Source organism: Scyliorhinus torazame, unplaced genomic scaffold, assembly GCF_047496885.1.
Source record: "Scyliorhinus torazame isolate Kashiwa2021f unplaced genomic scaffold, sScyTor2.1 scaffold_1239, whole genome shotgun sequence".
NCBI classification, from domain to species: Eukaryota; Metazoa; Chordata; class Chondrichthyes; order Carcharhiniformes; family Scyliorhinidae; genus Scyliorhinus; species Scyliorhinus torazame.
The window spans coordinates 6,757-29,131 of record NW_027308966.1 but is presented as its reverse complement, the minus strand read 5'-3'; the positions used below and the strand labels follow the sequence as shown (position 1 = coordinate 29,131).

At 51.5% G+C, this 22,375-nt stretch overlaps 1 long non-coding RNA gene across 1 annotated transcript; it reads left to right on the top strand.

Annotated features, from left to right (window-relative positions):
- Positions 1–476: 476 nt before the first annotated feature.
- On the top strand, positions 477–15,881 carry LOC140407159 (uncharacterized). The gene is made up of 3 exons (XR_011939494.1): positions 477–562; positions 8,190–8,290; positions 15,792–15,881. It is a non-coding gene; the product is annotated as an uncharacterized lncRNA (long non-coding RNA).
- Positions 15,882–22,375: the final 6,494 nt, after the last annotated feature.

The following is a 22,375-nucleotide window of genomic DNA, read 5'->3' as shown; positions in this document are numbered from 1 at the left end:
CCTGGAACCTGATCCCTCCCCTTCAAACCTGACCCTGCCCCTTGGAACCTGGCCCTGCCCCCGGAACCTGACCCCGCCCCCTGGAACCTGACCCCGCCCCCTGGAACCTGACCCCGCCCCCTGGAACCTGACCCCGCCCCCTGGAACCTGACCCCGCCCCCTAGACCCTGACCCCGCCCCCTAGACCCTGACCCTGCCCCCTGGAACCTGATCCCGCCCCCTGGATCCTGATTCCTCCCCCTTCAGACCTGACACCGCCCCTTGGAACCTGACCCCGCCCCTTGGAACCTGACCCCGCCCCCTGGAACCTGACCCCGCCCCCTGGAACCTGACCCGGCCCTTGAAACCTGGCCCCGCCCCCTGGAACCTGGCCCCGCCCCCTGAAACCTGACCCCGCCCCCTGGAACCCGATCCCTCCCCCTTCAGACCTGACCTCGCCTCCAGAAGCTGGTCTCGTCTTCATGCGCATGCGCTGTAAAACGGCGCGAAATTTGGCTCCACCGAAAAACCGTCCACCCCCCCCCCCCAGCAGCTGCCATGAGCGGGCGCCGGGACGGTGCGGGTTAGTTTGTCCGGTTTAGGGTCGGGTCGGTCCGGGTGTTTTTGGGGGGGGGGGGGGGGTCGGTCCGGGTGTTTTTGGGGGGGGGGGGGGTCGGTCCGGGTGTTTTTGGGGGGGGGGGGTCGGTCCGGGTGTTTTTGGGGGGGGGGGGGGTCGGTCCGGGTGTTTTTGGGGGGGGGGGGTCGGTCCGGGTGTTTTTGGGGGGGGGGGGTCGGTCCGGGTGTTTTTGGGGGGGGGGGGGTCGGTCCGGGTGTTTTTGGGGGGGGGGGGGGGTCGGTCCGGGTGTTTTTGGGGGGGGGGGGTCGGTCCGGGTGTTTTTGGGGGGGGGGGGTCGGTCCGGGTGTCTGGGGGGTGGGGTCGGTCCGGGTGTTGGGGGGGGGGTCGGTCCGGGTGTTGGGGGGGGGGTCGGTCCGGGTGTTGGGGGGGGGGGGGGTCGGTCCGGGTGTTGGGGGGGGGGGTCGGTCCGGGTGTTTGGGGGGGGGGGGGTCGGTCCGGGTGTTTTTGGGGGGGGGGGGTCGGTCCGGGTGTTTGGGGGGGGGGGGGGTCGGTCCGGGTGTTTTTGGGGGGGGGGTCGGTCCGGGTGTTTGGGGGGGGGGGGTCGGTCCGGGTGTTTGGGGGGGGGGGGGGGGTCGGTCCGGGTGTTTGGGGGGGGGGGGGGTCGGTCCGGGTGTTTGGGGGGGGGGGGGGGTCGGTCCGGGTGTTTGGGGGGGGGGGGGGGTCGGTCCGGGTGTTTGGGGGGGGGGGGGGTCGGTCCGGGTGTTTGGGGGGGGGGGGGTCGGTCCGGGTGTTTGGGGGGGGGGGGGTCGGTCCGGGTGTTTGGGGGGGGGGGTCGGTCCGGGTGTTTGGGGGGGGGGGGGTCGGTCCGGGTGTTTGGGGGGGGGGGGTCGGTCCGGGTATTTGGGGGGGGGGGGTCGGTCCGGGTGTTTGGGGGGGGGGGGGTCGGTCCGGGTGTTTGGGGGGGGGGGGGTCGGTCCGGGTGTTTGGGGGGGGGGGGTCGGTCCGGGTGTTTGGGGGGGGGGGGGTCGGTCCGGGTGTTTGGGGGGGGGGGGGGTCGGTCCGGGTGTTGGGGGGGGGGGCGGTCCGGGTGTTGGGGGGGGGGGGGGTCGGTCCGGGTGTTGGGGGGGGGGGGTCGGTTTGGGGGGGGGGGGGTCGGTCCGGGTGTTTGGGGGGGGTCGGTCCGGGTGTTTGGGGGGGGGTCGGTCCGGGTGTTTGGGGGGGGGGGTCCAGGTGTTTGGGGGGGGGGTCGGTCTGGGGGGTGGGGTCGGTCCGGGTGTTGGGGGGGGGGGGTCGGTCCGGGTGTTGGGGGGGGGGGGGTCGGTTTGGGGGTTGGGGGGGGGGGGTCGGTCCGGGTGTTTGGGGGGGGGGGGTCGGTCCGGGTTGGGGGGGGTCGGTCCGGGTGTTTGGGGGGTGGGGGTCGGTCCGGGTGTTTGGGGGGGGGGGGGTCGGTCCGGGTGTTTGGGGGGGGGGTCGGTCCGGGTGTTTGGGGGGGGGGTTCGGTCCGGGTTGGGGGGGGGGTTCGGTCCGGGTGTTTGGGGGGGGGTTCGGTCCGGGTGTTTGGGGGGGGGGGGTCGGTCCGGGTGTTTGGGGGGGGGGGGTCGGTCCGGGTTGGGGGGGGTCGGTCCGGGTGTTTGGGGGGGGGGTCGGTCCGGGTGTTTGGGGGGTGGGGGTCGGTCCGGGTGTTTGGGGGGGGGGGTCGGTCCGGGTGTTTGGGGGGGGGGTCGGTCCGGGTGTTTGGGGGGGGGGTTCGGTCCGGGTTGGGGGGGGGGTTCGGTCCGGGTGTTTGGGGGGGGGGGGGGGGTCGGTCCGGGTGTTTGGGGGGGGGGGGGGTCGGTCCGGGTGTTTGGGGGGGGGGGGGTCGGTCCGGGTGTTTGGGGGGGGGGGGGGGTCGGTCCGGGTGTTTGGGGGGGGGGGGGTCGGTCCGGGTGTTTGGGGGGGGGGGGGTCGGTCCGGGTGTTTGGGGGGGGGGGGTCGGTCCGGGTGTTTGGGGGGGGGGGGTCGGTCCGGGTTGGGGGGGGGGTCGGTCCGGGTGTTTGGGGGGGGGTCGGTCCGGGTGTTTGGGGGGTGGGGGTCGGTCCGGGTGTTTGGGGGGGGGGGGGTCGGTCCGGGTGTTTGGGGGGGGGGTCGGTCCGGGTGTTTGGGGGGGGGGGTCGGTCCGGGTGTTTGGGGGGGGGGGTCGGTCCGGGTGTTTGGGGGGGGGGTCGGTCCGGGTGTTTGGGGGGGGGTCGGTCCGGGTGTTTGGGGGGGGGGTCGGTCCGGGTGTTTGGGGGGGGGGTCGGTCTGGGGGGTGGGGTCGGTCCGGGTGTTGGGGGGGGGGGGTCGGTCCGGGTGTTGGGGGGGGGGGGGTCGGTCCGGGTGTTGGGGGGGGGGGGGGTCGGTCCGGGTGTTGGGGGGGGGGTCGGTCCGGGTGTTGGGGGGGGGGGGGGGGTCGGTTTGGGGGTTGGGGGGGGGGGGTCGGTCCGGGTGTTTGGGGGGGGGTCGGTCCGGGTGTTTGGGGGGGGGGGGTCCAGGTGTTTGGGGGGGGGGTCGGTCTGGGGGGTGGGGTCGGTCCGGCTGTTGGGGGGGGGGGTCGGTCCGGGTGTTGGGGGGGGGGGGTCGGTCCGGGTGTTGGGGGGGGGGGGGTCGGTTTGGGGGTTGGGGGGGGGGGGGTCGGTCCGGGTGTTTGGGGGGGGGGGGTCGGTCCGGGTTGGGGGGGGTCGGTCCGGGTGTTTGGGGGGGGGGGTTCGGTCCGGGTTGGGGGGGGGGGGTCGGTCCGGGTTGGGGGGGGGGGGTCGGTCCGGGTGTCTGGGGGGTGGGGTCGGTCCGGGTGTTGGGGGGGGGGGGGGTCGGTCCGGGTGTTGGGGGGGGGGGGGGTCGGTCCGGGTGTTGGGGGGGGGGGGTCGGTCCGGGTGTTGGGGGGGGGGGGGGGTCGGTTTGGGGGTTGGGGGGGGGGGGGGGGGTCGGTCCGGGTGTTTTGGGGGGGGTCGGTCCGGGTGTTGGGGGGGGGGGGTCGGCCCGGGTTGGGGGGGGTCTGATGTTTTTGCCGCGTTCCTTCCCCAATCGCGAATTCCTGACCAGAGAATTTTTTTGAACATTTTGTTATATAAATAAAATCACTTTTAAAACTGTTGCAGGTTCATAAACTTTAACCAAGTCCGTTTGGCAAATCCCGGCCAGGCTCAGAATCCCGGACCCTGGCACAGGGAACCGCACCCGGCCCTCGCCCAATAACTAATTCAGTCCACAGACAGGAGCCACAAACTCTACAATGGGTCCTTTTCAAATTGGCAGGCAGTGACCAGTGGTGTACCACAGGGATTGGTGCTGGGGCAGCACGGTAGCATTGTGGTAGCACAATTGCTTCACAGCTCCAGGGTCCCAGGTTCGATTCCGGCTTGGGTCACTGACTGTGCGGAGTCTGCACGTCCTCCCCGTGTGTGCGTGGGTTTCCTCCGGGTGCTCCGGTTTCCTCCCACAGTCCAAAGATGTGCAGGTTAGGTGGATTGGCCATGATAAATTCCCCTTAGTGTCCAAAATTGCCCTTAGTGTTGGGTGGGGTTACTGGGTTATGGGGATAGGGTGGAGGTGTGGGCTTGGGTAGGGTGCTCTTTCCAAGAGCCGGTGCAGACTCGATGGGCTGAATGGCCTCCTTCTGCCCTGTAAATTCTATGATAATCTATTCATAATATATATTAATGATTTGGATAAGGGAACAAAATATAACATCACAAAGTTTGCAGATGATACCAAGTTGTGTGGGCGTGCGAACTGACGAGGATGCAGGGATCCTACAGCATGATTTGGACAGGTTGGGCAAGTGGGCAAACCAATGGCAGATGCAGTATAATTTGGATAAGTGTGAGGTTATTCACTTTGGAAGCAAAAACAGGAAGGCAGGTTACCTGAACGGTTGTAAATTGGAAAAGGAGTGTGCAGCAAGACCTGGGTGTTCTTGTGCACTGGTTGCTGAAGGTAATCATGCAGATGCAGCAGGTGGTAAAGAAGGCTAATGGTATATCGGCCTTCATTGCAAGAGGTTTCGAGTACAGGAGCAGGGATGTGTTGCTGCAATTATACAGGGCCTTGGTGAGGCCACACCTAAAATATTGTGTGTAGTTTTGGTCTCCTTTTCTGAGGAAGGATCTTCTTGCTCTCGAGGGAGTGCAGCTAAAGATTTACCAGACTGATTCTAGGGATCGCGGGACTGTCATATGAGATTAACTAGGTTAGGATTGTTCTCGCTGGAGTTCAGAAGAATGAGGGGGGATCTCATAGAGACTTATAAAATTCTAACAGGACTAGACATGGTAGATGCAGGGAAGATGTTCCCGATGGTGGGTGTGTCCAGAACCAGGTGTCACAGTCTGAGGATTCAGGGTAAACCACCTTGGACAGGGATGAAGGAGACATTTCTTCACCAAAGAGTGGTGAACCTGTGGAATTCATTACCACGGGAAGTAGTTGATGCAAAAACAATGAATATATTCAAGAGGTGGCTGGATATAGCACTTGAGGAGAATGGTATCAAAGGCTATGGGGAGAAAGCAGGATTAGGCTATTGAGTTGGATGATCAGCCATGATGGTGATGAATGGCGGAGCAGGCTCGAAGGGCCAAAAGGCCTCCTCCTGCTCCTATCTTCTATGTATCTATGTACAATGTCCACAGACAGGAACCACAAACTCGACAATGTCCACTATCTGTCTCAATGTCCACTATCTGGAGGGGCTGGTTTAGCAAAGGGCTAAATAGCTGGCTTTTAAAGCAGACCAAGGTAGGCCAGCAGCGCGGGTTCAATTCCCGTGCCAGCCTCCCCGAACAGGCACCGGAATGTGGCGACTAGGGGCTTTTCACAGTAACTTCATTGAAGCCTACTTGTGACAATCGGCGATTTTCATTTCATTTCATATCTGCCTCTATCTCAGTCAACTGTGTAAGGTCGTTTTGGAAGTATATCAAACATTCAAACAGATTCTGGCAGTTTGTATAACAATATTAAGACTTAATTTTTTGTGTTTTGTTCAAATACTGTAGTTTTAAAGTTGAGAATATTTAAATGTGTACGAGTCACTTGTGATGTCGGAAAGATAAACTTTTAAAAATGTGTTCATGGGTTGTTTGGTCGACAAAGCCAATGTTTAGTGGTGATCCCTTCCATAATAATAATGGATTGAATACCTGCAGATGCTGGGCTGGTGGGACCTGCTCCATATGGTGCAGGTCCAGCAAGGTCAGATAGCACGCGGTCAGAACGGACCAATTTGGCAGATTAAATGACATGATCCCTGCAGCTAAATCTATGATTTTAGGTGTTCTTTCCACCTAAGACATGACATTGGTGAAGCGGATAAAGACAGACATTTAGGATTGTTTCATGGCATTTTCTAGAGCCTTCCGGACAATGTTTGATCCAACCAGTGATGTTAGTGCCATGAGTGTGAAATGGAAAGTGCAGCAGGGAGGAGTTTGAAGTGTATACTTAACAAAGTCAGGGTCTGTTCTTGGACAGGCCAACAGTGGCTCAGAAAGTGAACAAAGAAAATTACAGCACAGGAACAGGCCCTTCGGCCCTCCCAGCCTGCGCCGATCCAGATCCTTTATCTAAACCTGTCGCCTATTTTCCAAGGATCTACTTCACTCTGTTCCCCGCCCATTCATATATTGTCTAGATGCATCTTAAATGATGCTATTGTGCCCGCCTCTACCACCTCCGCTGGCAAAGCGTTCCAGGCACCCACCACCCTCTGCGTAAAAAACTTTCCACGCACATCTCCCTTAAACTTTCCCCCTCTCACCTTGAAATCGTGACCCCTTGTAATTGACAGCCCCACTCTTGGAAAAAGCTTGTTGCTATCCACCCTGTCCATACCTCTCATAATTTTGTAGACCTCAATCAGGTCCCCCCTCAACCTCCGTCTTTCCAACGAAAACAATCCTACTCTACTCAACCTTTCTTCATAGCTAGCACCCTCCATACCAGGCAACATCCTGGTGAACCTCCTCTGCACCCTCTCTAAAGCATCCACATCCTTCTGGTAATGTGGCGACCAGAACTGCACGCAGTATTCCAAATATGGCCTAACCAAAGTCCTATACAACTGTAACATGACCTGCCGACTCTTGTACTCAATACCCCGTCCAATGAAGGCAAGCATGTTGTATGCCTTCTTGACCACTCTATCGACCTGCGTTACCACCTTCGGAGTACAATGGACCTGAACTCCCAGATCTCTCTGTACATCAGTTTTCCCCAGGACTCTTCCATTGACCGTATAGTCCGCTCTTGAATTAGATCTTCCAAAATGCATCACCTCGCATTTGCCTGGATTGAACTCCATCTGCCATTTCTCTGCCCAACTCTCCAATCTATTTATATTTTGCTGTATTCTCTGACTGTCCTCCTCGCTATCTGCAACTCCACCAATCTTAGTATCATCTGCAAACTTGCTAATCAGACCACCTATACCTTCCTCCAGATCATTTATGTATATCAAAAACAACAGTGGTCCGAGCACGGATCCCTGTGGAACATCACTAGTCACCTTTCTCCATTTTGAGACACTCCCTTCCACCACTACTCTCTGTCTCCTGTTGCCCAGCCAGTTCTTTATCCATCTAGCTAGTACACCCTGAACCCCATACGACTTCACTTTTTCCATCAACCTGCCATGGGAAACTTTATCAAACGCCTTACTGAAGTCCATGTATATGACATCTACAGCCCTTCCCTCATCAATTAACTTTGTCACTTCCTCAAAGTGGGGTGTGTCATGATATCCAGGTAAACATCATAGCACATACATACATACATACTGATGGACAGATCAACGGACCAATCAACACACAAACAACACGACAGCCAATTACAGGCAAGAGCATACACAGTACAGAACAGGGAACACGATACATCCTGGGCACTCGAGGACGAGACAGCTCAGGGCACAGAGCTCATAGCAAGCCACTCAGACATCCACCATGTGCTGAGTGCCCCTACAAGATAGAATTAGGAGTAGGTCCACAGATTCAAAGGTTATGATCGAACCTCAGTAAACAGTATACAACCGTAAATAGTTGTTTGAAATCAAACCGAGTTGTACCATTCGCAACCGTGTTGGTTCGTCTGTGTAGCAGAGTACCCAACACTTCAGGGTGGTAATTAGTTGGATTGTATTTGTCCTGCATTTAGTGGACAGGGCAGGCAGTTTTCAACATTGTTGAGTACACATCAGTGCTGTGGCTGTACTGGAACTACTCGGTTAGAAGTGTGGTTAGTTCTGGCGCAAGTACTGCAGAGATGTTGTATGCCGTTTCTTTTTCATCTGAAGTGAATCAAATCGGCTGAAGCCTGGCATCTGTAATGATGGGACATTAGGAAGTGGCTAAGATGCATCACCCACTCTAACTCTGGGTGCAGGTGGTTGCAAACTTGTACTAAATATAGATTGTATCAAATGTCGAGCAAAAAATAATTGCAAATTGATATTGGGGAATATTCATGTGATTTATAATGAATCCAAAGTGAGCGTCTCACTTCTGATCCTATGAAGGTTAAAAAAAATATGGATCGAGTGAGTTTTGTGATAGGGAATAGGGAATTTTTGAACATCAGGAAATTATAGCATTTAAATTGAATTTTTAAAAAATTTATTTTTTAGCTGCTTCTGTTATTTTGAAGTATTTGAATGACCAGAATCGACCGTACAGTGCACAAGATGTTTTTGGAAATCTCCAGCGCGAATATGGTTTTGGAAAGACAGTAAGATTGTTTTGAGTTGCTGTTTCAGTCTCTGTTAATTTAAAATAATGTGTCTATATGAGACTCGAGAATTTCTGAGGAATATAATTACCCCGGGGACTGCTCAAGCCAAAGACTTGTGTCCCTTTGGCATGTCCGTTCTTTTGAAATGAGCATATGAGCTGAGCAGGGCCCACTGGTCTATCCAGTCTGCCCTATAAAGCCTGTACCTTTTGTATTACGATGCATACATTCCCCACCCAAAGCCATGTAATCTGGGCGAAGCTAAAAAGCTAGCCCAATTTGGGAAAAATAGGAACATTTCTATTCAACACATTAAGGAGAATGAAACTAGTTCAGTGGAATACCGTGGCCATGATTAATGTTATGGAATCTATTTACCGAGTTATTTTCTTTTGGTTTAGCTGATCTCTGCCACAGCCAGAAATGGGCGGCACGGTGCTTCAAGCGCCAGGGTCCCAGGTTCGATTCCTGGCTTGGGTCACTGTCTGTGCGGAGTCTGCACGTTCTCCCCGTGTTTGCGTGGGTTTCCTCCGGGTGCTCCGGTTTCCTCCCACAAATCCCGAAAGACGTGCTGTTAGGTGAATTGGACATTCTGATTTTATCTATTTTATTTTGTTGAAACAAACTGTTCCTGCAAACACAACCCCTTTACCATTTTATAAATTACAATCACTCCAATGTCTACATTTTGCCAAGTGTGGAATCCAAGTACTTCAAGCCCATCTTGGTTATTAAGGTGCTTTAGACTAGAAGATAATCTTGTGGCCCTCTTTTGCACCTTTTCCATTCCACCCACAATGTAAGAAGACCAAAACTGGACACACCAAAATTCATTCTCTCTCTCTGTGTCCCTCTCTCTCTTTTTTTCTCTCTCTATCTCTATCTCTCTCTCTATCTCTCTCTTGCGCTCTCCTCCACCCACCCCATCAGCCAGACTTGAATCCATTATCGTTACCGTGGCTGATTACCCACTTTTGTTTTTCCAAAAGAACAGAGCTGTGCCATTTATATGCAACTCACCTTCCAAATAGGACAAATAGGTCATCACACTCTGTGACAGGCCAATGCTGGTCAAACAAGGTTGTCCTGAATGGCAATGGATCTTGAGTGGATCATCCTGGCTGAACCAGGGCAGCCTGTGTATTCCCGTTAATGAGGTTCCATCTGAATGGGACAAGGTGACTCAGGCTGTGGGCGTATCCCTCTGACTGCTGCTAGCAGTCTTTTCCCTCAGTCTGTTTAACTCTTAAATTGCCTGCTACATCATGGACCGCATTTCTGGACCAAAGTTCCTAATATCTCCCTATCATGACATATTGTCAATCTTTTATGCACCCTTTCCAGTGCCTCTTATCCATTTTATAATATAGCACTCAGAACTACATGCAGTACTCTTTCTAAGTGTGGTCTAACTGACGAATGTGATATAAAATAGTTACTTTAGAAATATTAGCTAATGTAATGTAGAAATAGGCCACTTTGATTCTGGTTAGTTCACAGACAAAGGATTTCAGACCGCATGGAAAAGCAGGAAGAGGTGTGTCTACGAGAGTGATGCTGAATAATAAGGGCCAGAGGAAGGGATTGGAAGTGAGCCAATCAGAATAGATCAAACGGGTCAGGAGGGACATAGGATGACCTATGGGCGTCGAGTATGTGAAACTTGATGCCATTTGAATGTATCAGTACAGAGCTCTTTGCTTGATAAAGGCACTTGATTCTGGAAGTACAGAGAGTGAGACGCATTCTGTACTGCTGTGAACTGAGAAAGCTTGCAAGCTGAATAAAATAACTAATGTTGTACCTGCAAATCCATCTCGACTTTTATTGAGGCCAGACTGACGGGTAAAGAAACTGAGGATTTAACATAACCAATGTTCGATACAGGTTGAGCATAACCTCCCTACTTTACAATTCTACTCCTACAGAAATAAAGCCCAGTTCTTAGTATGCACTTTTTGTGGCTTTGCTAACCTGTGACTTAACCTTTAGTGATTGTGTTTTTTGTTGCAGATTCCTTTGTTTCTATACCCCACTTAGACTCTCACCTAAGTAACAAGTGACTTCCCTATTCTTTCTATCAAAATGTACTACTTCACATTTATGTGGAACTTCATTTGCCCATGCTGCACGTTTATTCATTTGTTGCAGTCCTCCTCAGTATTGACTATGTCCCTGCCAACCGATTTAATGTCACTGCAAATTTAAAAGTTATATTTTTGATTCCAAAATCCAAGTCATTGTGACAACAGTGGTTCTAGCACAGCTACCTGTGGAACACTGCTTCTCACCTTCTACTATTTCTGAATTACAACATTTTGCTCCCACTCTCTGCTTTCGAGCATATACACGAACAATTCATTCTGCCACTTGTTCCCTGATTCCGTACACTCTAACCGTATTCATTAACCTATTAAGAGCACATTATTGATGGCCTTTTGATAATCCAGATAAATTGCATTTACTGTATTTTGTCTGTTCTGTTACCACCTCAAAAAATGTAAGTTTGATCAGACAAAATTCTTCCTTTTGAAATGTATCTTGTCTATTCATTATGATGTTTTTATTTTATAGACATTCTTCTTTTCCCTCCTTTAGTGGGGATTCCTTTCTTTTTCTTCTGATGTTAAACCAAAAGTTTGTTCTTTTTAGTGAAAGATACTTTTCTACAATCTATTGAACATTGTTTAAAATGTTTTCAGTTTCTGTACTCTTTAAAAAGCTGCTTGAAAGTCTAGGTAGGCAATATGTACTAAATCGATATCTTGCTGACTTTTTAAAAACAATGCAATCAATTCAGCACACATCTCAAAATTGTTACTACCCAGAACGTTTGGCCTGTTGTGTCTGCACCGGCTCTCCGAATGAGCAACTTACCTAGAATTCTTCCCCACTTTTCTTCCTGTAACTGCACATTCTTCCGTTCCAGATACATTCTGAAACCCTTTTGAATGTTCGATTAAATTTACAAGTAAAAAGGTTTGTATTCTGGATGATGTGTTTTAATTGAAACTATAGGAATTTAAAGGCATTTTATGTGTGTGTATATTATATATTAGTCATTTAATGAATATTACTAAAAAAAAGATTTTTTTTCCCTAAGCTCCTTGCACTCAACATTTGTAAGAATACAATGCAAGGGAATCAACAAACCTGTACTGTTTGAGAAGAGAGTCCACTTGGTTGGCAAGTGGACTCTGATTGGTGGAGGCGTTGCCATGGAGAAAGCACCATTTACTGGTGACTGACAGTTAATGTCCAAGTATTGTTTTAAATTTAAACCAGGCAGCTTGACTGGGAATGAGGAATGATGATTTATCCAAGGAATGAACCAGGAAATGGCTGTCCTTGTTTTGTTTAGCTGAAACAGGGACAATAGGTTATATGTTCTTTCTATTTGCGAATAGCGGGACCTGTGTATTAATGTATGTAGCTTCCAGTACATGCAAATGTGTTACACTGTGTACACCCTGGAAATCTTAAAATTGATTGTCAGCATAGTTCTTCGCACATGGAGGATTATTTAGCAAATGTTGCTCTGCTGCTGAATCACATTTAATACTGGACACTGTGGTTTGAGTTTTGCAATCACTGGCTGGTAGGGTATAGTATGTGGCCCAATGCTGTCAAATCTGAAGTGAGAACTGACTCTGAAAGATCACTCAAAGCGATATATCTTTGTTATGGTTTCAATATGTTTATTGTTTGGTGATAATTTTACATAGCCGGTCAAAACTTGCCTTTAACTCCATCCTCTTTTCCAACTTCGCTGGATCCCCGTCTTCTTCATAACTCCTCTCTACCTCCAACATCTCATCTATTACCCTTTGACGCTCCACCCTCTCCTCCTTATTCACCTTTGCCTTAATCGAGATCACCTCCCCCCTCACCACTGCCTTTAGAGCTTCCCAAACCACCGCCTGCGAAACCTCCCCCGTACAATTGAACCCCACTTATTCCGTGATTACTTTCCCAAACATATCACAGAACCCTTGGTCCTCCAACAGCCCCACATCTAATCTCCACCCCGGCCTCTGCACTGCCCCCCTCTCCAACACTATATCCACCCAATGCGGCGCATAATCCTATATCGCAATTGCCGAATATTCCGAACCCTTAACCCAAGCCAACAGCGCCTTCCCCACCACAAAAATGTCAATCCGTGAATAAACCTTATGGACTGAGGAGAAAAAAAGAGCACTCCCGCTCCCCCGGGTGCAGAAACCTCCAAGGGTCAGCCCCTCCCATTTCCGCCATTAGTTCAGCCAACATCTTCGCCCCCCCCACCCTGAAGGGTCAAGCGAGCGTGGCCGTGACCTATCAAGTCTCAGCTCCTGCACCAAGTTCCAGTCTCCACCCGCTATCAATTCGTGTGAATCCAAGTCGGGGATGGCACCACATACCTTCTTCACAGCTGGGATCATACACGCTTACCAGCGCCACCAGCCTCTCCTCCAATGCCCCTGTCACTATCACATACTTGCCTCCCTGGTCTGCAACCACTTTCTCCATCTGGAATCGTACTCTTTTGCTAACCAATACCGCTATCCCTCGAGCCCTTCCGTCAAATCCCAAATGAAACACCTGGCTGACCCAGCCCTTCCTTTTCCTTTATAAATTTAGCATATCCAATTCAGTTTTCCAATTAAGGGGAAAATTAGAGTGGCCAATCTACCTACCCTGTACATCTTATTTTTCTGGGTTGTGGGGACGAAACCCATACAAACACGGGGAGAACGTGCAAACGCCACACAGACAGTGACCCAGAGCTGGGATCGAACCTGGGACCTCAGCGGCGTGAGACTGCAGTGCTACTCATTGCGCCACCGTGCTGCCCGACCCAGCCCTTCCTACGCTTCACCTCGTTCTTCACTCTCAAGTGAGTCCCTCCCGCCCAGTCCCAGGAAAACAATCAAACCCAAACATCTCAATAAAGTAACATAAAACCGTCGCAACAAAGAATGAACACTTAACCTCTATAACAGTGTGAAGTAAATAAATATCAATGTAGGTCAAAAAACATAACATTTAGGTCACTGTCCGTGTGCAGTTTGCACATTCTCCCTGTGTCTGCGTGGGTTTCGCCCCCACAACCCAAAGATGTGCAGGGTAGGTGGATTGGCCACACTAAATTGTCCCTTAATTGGAAAAAAAAATAATTGTGTATTCTAAATTTTAAAAAAAACATAACATTTATACACTCTCCCAACTTCCCATTCACAGTCCACAGCCCCTCTTCAGTTCCAGTCTTCACTTCTGTCCCAAACCTTCTGCCTCCACCGTCTCCAAGTAGAAATCTCTGGCGTTGTAAGGCACCTTCAGCTTTGCTGGATACACCACACCAAATTGCAGCCCGCTGTTGTATAATGCAGTCTTCACTCGGCCGAAAGCCGCTCGCCTCTTTACAAGCTCCACCGTCACATCCTGATATATGTGAACTCTAGCACCAGCCCACTGCACCACTTTGGCTTCGGCCTCCGCGACCAATGGGCTCGGTCCAGTTCATACCGGGAGGCTCCTCGCCCTCCCCCATCAGTTCCGCCAACATCTTGGCGAAGTACTTCATCGGTCTTGAGCCCTCCACCCCCTCAGGCAAGCCCACAATCCTCAAATTTTGCCACCTCGAGCGGTTCTCCAGGCCCCCCAACTTTGCTCGAAGCCCCTGATTGGCGTCGACCACCCTCCAAAGGTCATCCCGCATCGAGGTGAGCTGATCGCTGTGCTGCGACATTGCCCCCTCCACTCCCTTCATCCTCTCGCCCTGTTCCCTCACCTCTTCGCCACAGCTACTCTCACCGGGGCAATTGCCGCTTTTGCCAACGTCTTCAAAGCCACCGCCATCTCCTTCCTCAACGCCTCCATGTGCTTCGCAAACTGCTTCTCCAGCTCCAAAGACATCACCTCAGTCATCCTCTCTGCTGTGAGCAGCACCTGGCAGCCCAGCCTCCGCCATCTTGCTAGCTCCCTGGCTGGCCCCCTCACTCGACGGTGAACACTCACTCCTTCCCTTCTTCACGGCTGTTTTTCTTAATCCTTTTGACATCTTTTACCTTCCTTGTATCTTCCTACATTCAATCATTTGCAAATTGCCCCCAGGAATGGACTTTAATACTGCTAAAAACACGCCTCGAGCAGGAGCCACCCAGCATGCGGCTTCCCCTCTATATGCCGCCACCGGAAGTCCCTCACTCAGGTACTTGATGTGGTAATAAAGAAGGAGCTGTGCATTGATTTTTGTAACATATGAAGTGAGGGGATTAGAAGTGAATAGATGTTTGTCTGGATGAGTGCAGATCCAACAGAACTCCAGCTGGTTTAGCTCACTGGGCTAAATTGCTGGCTTTTAAAGCAGACCAAGGCAGGCCAGCAGCGCGGGTTCAATTCCTGTACCAGCCTCCCCGAACAGGCGCCGGAATGTGGCGACTAGGGGCTTTTCACTGTAACTTCATTGAAGCCTACTCGTGACAATAAGCGATTTTCATTTCATTTCATTTCATCCAGGTCAAAGTGACCAGATTGATTGACACCCATCCACTACCTTAAACATTCACTCTCTCCACCAGAAACCCAGAGGCAGCCATGAGTACCAGCTACAAGATGCGCTGCGGGAACTCACCAAGGATACTTTGACAGCACCTTCCAGACCCACATTCACTACCATCTAGAATGATCAGAGCAACAGATGCATGGGAACTCTACCAGATGCACATTCCCTCCAAGTCACGCAACATCCGACTTGGAAATATATCGTCATTCTCCACTGTTGTTGGGTTAAAATCTTGGAACACCCTTCCTAACAGCACTGAGGGTGTACTTACACCATATAACCTGCAGAGCTCTAGCAGGCGGCTCCCCATCACCTTCTTAAGGGTAATTAGAGATGGGCAATTAATTCTGGCCGAGCCAGCGATTCCCACATCCTGTCAACAAATTTTTTAAAAAGCTGCTGCTTTTAAAAAATATTGGTTTGGTTTTCAGTTAGTATCAGCAGCCTCCTGGGATCTTGCAGCCCTTAGTACTGGTGGCATGTTCTGATACCTACTTTGTGATTTGAGTTTTGTCCATCAGTGATAGAACCATTTGCTCTTTGCCTGAGGCATTGACATCAGCATAGAATCCCGACAGTGCAGAAGGAGGCCATTCAGCCCATCAAGTCTGCACCAACCCTTTAAATAAGCACTCTACCCATGTCCACCCCACCCTACCCCCATAACTTGTAAGCTAGCCACATCCCTGGACACTAAGGGACAATTTATCATGGCCAATCCACCTAACCTGCATATCTTTGGACAGTGGGAGGAAACCGGAGCACGAGAAGGAAACCCACGCAGACACGGGGAGAACGTGCAACCTCCACGCAGACAGCCACCCAAGGCCAGAATTGAACCCGGGTCCCTGGCGCTGTGAGGCAGCAGTACGTGCCACAGTGCCGGATTGAAACCGTTCTTGTTAAGTCTTTGCTGCAGCTGTTTTTTTCATCACATAATTTTTGTTGCAGGCTGCAGTAAAAGCTCTTGAGCAACTTACTCAAGATGGTAAAATAAAAGAAAAGGTGTACGGGAAGCAGAAAATCTACTTTGCTGATCAGGTGAGAAACAACTTTTTTTACTTCAGCTGCTAAGTTTTGCTGGTGGGATATTTAATTGCTTGTCTATGATTGTTCGTGTTTCAGTGCCTCTTTCAACAGATTTTGATAGGTTGGTCCTAACCACTTCCGAAGTACAAAACAGGGACAAGATATTGGATGAAAACCAGAACCAAATAAATTAGTTTTCAAAGTAAACTAGGGCAGGGTGGCACAATGCACAGTGGTTAGCACTGCTGCCTCATGGTGGCGAGGACCTGGGTTCAATCCCGGCCCTGGGCCACTGTGCGTGTGGAGTTTGCACATTCTCCCCGTGTCTGTGTGGGTCTCACCCCCACAACTCAAAAGATGTGCAGGGTAGGTGATTGGCCATGCTACATTGCCCCTCAATTGGAAACAAATTGAATTGGGTACTCTAAATTTATTTAAAAAGAGTAGATTCGGGCCCTAAATCTAAATGAAGAAATCTACAAAGCTATATGAACAAGAACAAAGACAATTACAGCACAGGAACAGGCCCTTCGGCCCTCGCAGTCTGCGCCGATCCAGATCCTTTATCTAAACCTGGCTTCTGTTTTCCAAGGATCTACTTCCCTCTGTTTCCCGCCCGTTCATATATCTGTCTAGATGCATCTTAAATGATGCTATCGTGCCCGCCTCTACCACCTCCGCTGGCAAAGCATTCCAGGCACCCACCATCCTCTGCGTAAAAAACTTTTCACGCACATCTCCCTTAAACTTTCCCCCTCTCACCTTGAAATCGTGACCCCTTGTAATTGACAGCCCCACTCTTGAAAAAAGCTTGTTGCTGTCCACCCTGTCCATACCTCTCAGAATTTTGTAGACCTCAATCAGGTCCCTCCCTCAACCTCCGTCTTTCCAACGAAAACAATCCTACTCTACTCAACCTTTCTTCATATCTAGCACCCTTCATACCAGGCAACATCCGGGTGAACCTCCTCTGCACCCTCTCTAAAGCATCCACATCCTTCTGGTAATGTGGCGACCAGAACTGCACGCAGTATTCCAAATGTGGCCTAACCAAAGTCCTATACAACTGTAACATGACCTGCCGACTCTTGTACTCAATACCCCGTCCAATGAAGGCAAGCATGCTGTATGCCTTCTTGACCACTCTATTGACCTGCGTTGCCACCTTCAGGGTACAATGGACCTGAACTCCCAGATCTCTCTGTACATCAATTTTCCCCAGGACTCTTCCATTGACCGTATAGTCCGCTCTTGAATTAGACCTTCCAAAATGCATCACCTCGCATTTGCCTGGATTGAACTTCATCTGCCATTTCTCTGCCCAACTCTCCAATCTACCTCTATTTTGCTGTATTCTCTGACAGTCCTCCTCGCTATCTGCAACTCCACCAATCTTAGTACCATCTGCAAATTTGCTAATCAGACCACCCATACCTTCGTCCAGATCATTTATGTATATCACAAACAACAGTGGTCCGAGCACGGATCCCTGAGGAACACCACTAGTCACCTTTCTCCATTTTGAGACACTCCCTTCCACCACTACTCTCTGTCTCCTGTTACCCAGCCAGTTCTTTATCCATCTAGCTAGTACACCCTGAACCCCATATAACTTCACTTTTTCCATCAACCTGCCATGGGAAACTTTATCAAACGCCTTACTGAAGTCCATGTATATGACAACTACAGCCCTTCCCTCGTCAATTAACGTTGTCACTTCCTCAAATAATTCTATTAGGTTTGTAAGACGTGACCTTCCCTGCACAAAACCATGCTGCCTATCACTGATAAGTCTATTTTCTTCCAAATGTGAATAGATCCTATCCCTCAGTATCTTCTCCAACAGTTTGCCTACCACTGACGTCAAGCTCACAGGTCTATAATTCCCTGGATTATCCCTGCTACCCTTCTTTTTTTTTTTAATAAATATTTTATTGAAAATTTTTGGTCAACCAACACAGTACATTGTGCATCCTTTACACAACATTATAACAACACAGATAACAATGACCTATTTTATATAAACAAAAAACAAAAAATAAATAAATATTAAATAACAAAAATGAAAACTAGCCCTAATTGGCAACTGCCTTGTCACAAGCTACACCCCCCCGCCACCCCCCCCCCCCCCCCCAAATCCTGGGCCGCTGCTGCTGCCTTCTTTTTTCCCCCCATCTATCTATCCGCAAGATATTCGACGAACGGTTGCCACCGCCTGGTGAACCCTTGAGCCGACCCCCTTAGGACGAACTTAATCCGCTCTAGCTTTATGAACCCCGCCATGTCATTTATCCAGGTCTCCACCCCCGGGGGCTTGGCTTCTTTCCACATTAACAATATCCTGCGCCGGGCTACTAGGGACGCAAAGGCCAAAACATCGGCCTCTCTCGCCTCCCGCACTCCCGGCTCTTGTGCAACCCCAAATATAGCCAACCCCCAGCTTGGTTCGACCCGGACTCCTACTACTTTTGAAAGCGCCTTTGTCACCCCATCCAAAACCCCTGTAGTGCCGGGCATGACCAAAACATATGGGTATGATTCGCTGGGCTTCTCGAGCACCTCGCACACCTATCCTCCACCCCAAAAAATTTACTGATCCGTGTTCCAGTCATATGTGCCCTGTGTAATACCTTAAACTGAATTAGGCTTAGCCTGGCACACGAGGACGACGAGTTTACCCTGCTTAGGGCATCTGCCCACAGCCCCTCCTCGATCTCCCCCCCTAGCTCTTCTTCCCATTTCCCTTTTAGTTCATCCACCATAGTCTCCCCTTCGTCCCTCATTTCCCTATATATATCTGACACCTTACCATCCCCCACCCATTTCTTTGAGATCACTCTGTCCTGCACCTCTTGTGTCGGGAGCTGCGGAAATTCCCTCACCTGTTGCCTCGCAAAAGCCCTCAATTGCATATACCTGAATGCATTCCCTTGGGGCAACCCGTATTTCTCGGTCAGCGCTCCCAGACTCGCGAACTTCCCATCCACAAATAGATCTTTCAGTTGCGTTATTCCTGCTCTTTGCCACATTCCATATCCCCCATCCATTCCCCCCGGTGCAAACCTATGGTTGTTTCTTATCGGGGACCCCCCCAATGCTCCAGTCTTTCCCCTATGTCGTCTCCACTGTCCCCAAATCTTCAGTGTAGCTACCACCACCGGGCTTGTGGTGTAGTTCCTCGGTGAGAACGGCAATGGGGCTGTCACCATAGCCTGCAGGCTAGTCCCCCTACAGGACGCCCTCTCTAATCTCTTCCACGCCGCTCCCTCCTCCTCTCCCATCCACTTACTCACCATTGAAATATTAGCGGCCCAATAGTACTCACTTAGGCTCGGTAGTGCCAGCCCCCCCCTATCCCTACTGCGCTGTAAGAATCCCTTCCTCACTCTCGGAGTCTTCCCGGCCCAAACAAAACCCATGATGCTCTTTTCTATCCTTTTAAAAAAAGCCTTCGTGATCACCACCGGGAGGCACTGAAACACAAAGAGGAATCTCGGGAGGACCACCATCTTAACCGCCTGCACCCTCCCTGCCATTGACAGGGCTACCATATCCCATCTCTTGAAATCATCCTCCATCTGTTCCACCAACCGCGTTAAATTTAGCCTGTGCAATGTGCCCCAATTCTTAGCTATCTGGATCCCCAGGTAACGAAAGTCTCTTGTTACCTTCCTCAACGGTAGGTCCTCTATTTCTCTACTCTGCTCCCCTGGATGCACCACAAACAGCTCACTCTTCCCCATGTTCAATTTATACCCTGAGAAATCCCCAAACTCCCCAAGTATCCGCATTATTTCTGGCATCCCCTCCGCCGGATCCGCCACATATAGTAGCAAATCATCCGCATACAAAGATACCCGGTGTTCCTCTCCTCCCCTAAGTACTCCCCTCCATTTCTTGGAACCCCTCAGCGCTATCGCCAGGGGCTCAATCGCCAGTGCAAACAGTAATGGGGACAGAGGACATCCCTGCCTTGTCCCTCTATGGAGCCGAAAATATGCCGATCCCCGTCCATTCGTGACCACACTCGCCACTAGGGCCCTATACAATAGCTGCACCCATCTAACATACCCCTCTCCAAAACCAAATCTCCTCAACACCTCCCACAAATAATCCCATTCCACTCTATCGAATGCTTTCTCGGCATCCATCGCCACTACTATCTCCGTTTCACCCTCTGGTGGGGCCATCATCATTAACCCTAACAGCCTCCGTATATTCGTGTTCAGCTGTCTCCCCTTCACAAACCCAGTTTGGTCCTCGTGAACCACCCCCGGGACACATTCCTCTATTCTCATTGCCATTACCTTGGCCAGGACCTTGGCATCCACATTTAGGAGGGAAATTGGTCTGTAGGACCCGCATTGTAGCGGGTCCTTTTCCTTCTTTAAGAGAAGCGATATCGTTGCTTCAGACATAGTCGGGGGCAGTTGTCCCCTTTCCTTTGCCTCGTTAAAGGTCCTCGTCAGTACCGGGGCGAGCAAGTCCAAATATTTTCTGTAGAATTCAACTGGGAATCCGTCCGGTCCCGGGGCCTTTCCCGTCTGCATATTCCTGATTCCTTTCACCACTTCTTCTACCTCGATCTGTGCTCCCAGTCCCACCCTTTCCTGCTCTTTCACCTTGGGAATTTCCAGCCAATCCAAAAAGTCCATCATTCTCTCCCTCCCATCCGGGGGTTGAGCTTCATATAATTTTTTATAAAATGTCTTGAACACTTCATTCACTCTCTCCGCTCCCCGCTCCATCTCTCCTTCCTCGTCCCTCACTCCCCCTATTTCCCTCGCTGCTCCCCTTTTCCTCAATTGGTGTGCCAGCAATCTGCTCGCCTTCTCCCCATATTCATACTGTACACCCTGTGCCTTCCTCCATTGTGCCTCTGCAGTGCCTGTAGTCAGCAAGTCAAATTCCACATGCAGCCTTTGCCTTTCCCTGTACAATCCCTCCTCCGGTGCTTCCGCATATTGTCTGTCCACCCTCAAAAGTTCTTGCAGCAACCGCTCCCGTTCCTTACTCTCCTGCTTCCCTTTATGTGCCCTTATTGATATCAGCTCCCCCCTAACCACCGCCTTCAACGCCTCCCAGACCACTCCCACCTGGACCTCCCCATTGTCATTGAGTTCCAAATACTTTTCAATACATCCCCTCACCCTTAGACACACCCCCTCATCCGCCATTAGTCCCATGTCCATTCTCCAGGGTGGGCGCCCTCCTGCTTCCTCCCCTATCTCCAAGTCCACCCAGTGTGGGGCATGATCCGAAATGACTATAGCCATATATTCCGTTCCCCTCACCTTCGGGATCAATGCCCTACCCAGCACAAAAAAGTCTATGCGCGAATAGACTTTATGGACATAGGAGAAAAACGAGAACTCCTTACTCCTAGGTCTACTGAATCTCCACGGGTCCACCCCTCCCATCTGCTCCATAAAATCTCTAAGCACCTTGGCTGCTGCCGGCCTCCTACCAGTCCTGGTCTTCGACCTATCCAGCCCTGGTTCCAACACCGTGTTAAAGTCTCCCCCCATTATCAGCTTTCCCGTCTCTAGGTCCGGAATGCGTCCGAGCATTCGCGTCATAAAATTGGCATCATCCCAGTTCGGGGCATACACGTTTACCAAAACCACCATCTCTCCCTGTAGTTTGCCACTCACCATCACGTATCTGCCCCCGTTATCCGCCACTATAGTCTTTGCCTCGAACATTACCCGCTTCCCCACTAATATAGCCACCCCTCTGTTTTTCGCATCCAGCCCCGAATGGAACACCTGCCCCACCCATCCTTTGCGCAGCCTAACCTGGTCTATCAGTTTCAGGTGCGTTTCCTGTAACATAACCACATCTGCTTTAAGTTTCTTAAGGTGTGCGAGTACCCGTGCCCTCTTTATCGGCCCGTTGAGCCCTCTCACGTTCCACGTGATCAGCCGAGTTGGGGGGGCTTCCCACCCCCCCCCCCCCCCCCTTGCCGATTAGCCATCGTCTTTTTACAGCTTCTCACCCAGTTCCCACGCAGCTGTATCTCCCCCAGGCGGTGCCCCCCCCGCCCATCCTCTCCCGTACCCACTCCCCCCTTTCCCCAGCAGCAGCAACCCAGTTATTCCCCCCTCCCACCCCCCCCGCTAGACCCCCCGCTAGCGTAATTACTCCCCCCATGTTGCTCCCAGAAGTCAGCAAACTCTGGCTGACCTCGGCTTCCCCCCGTGACCACGGCTCGCACCGTGCGACGCCCCCTCCTTCCTGCTTCTCTATTCCCGCCATAATTATCATAGCGCGGGAACCAAGCCCGCGCTTCTCCCTTGGCCCCGCCCCCCATGGCCAACGCCCCATCTCCTCTCCCTCCCCACCTCCCCCCATCACCACCTGTGGGAGAGAGAAAAGTTACCATACCGCAGGATTAGAACATAAAACCCCTCTTCGCCCCCCACATTCGCCCCACCACTTTGTCCAAACGTTCTTTTTAATAATCCACTCATTCCAGTTTTTCTTCTACAATAAAAGTCCACACT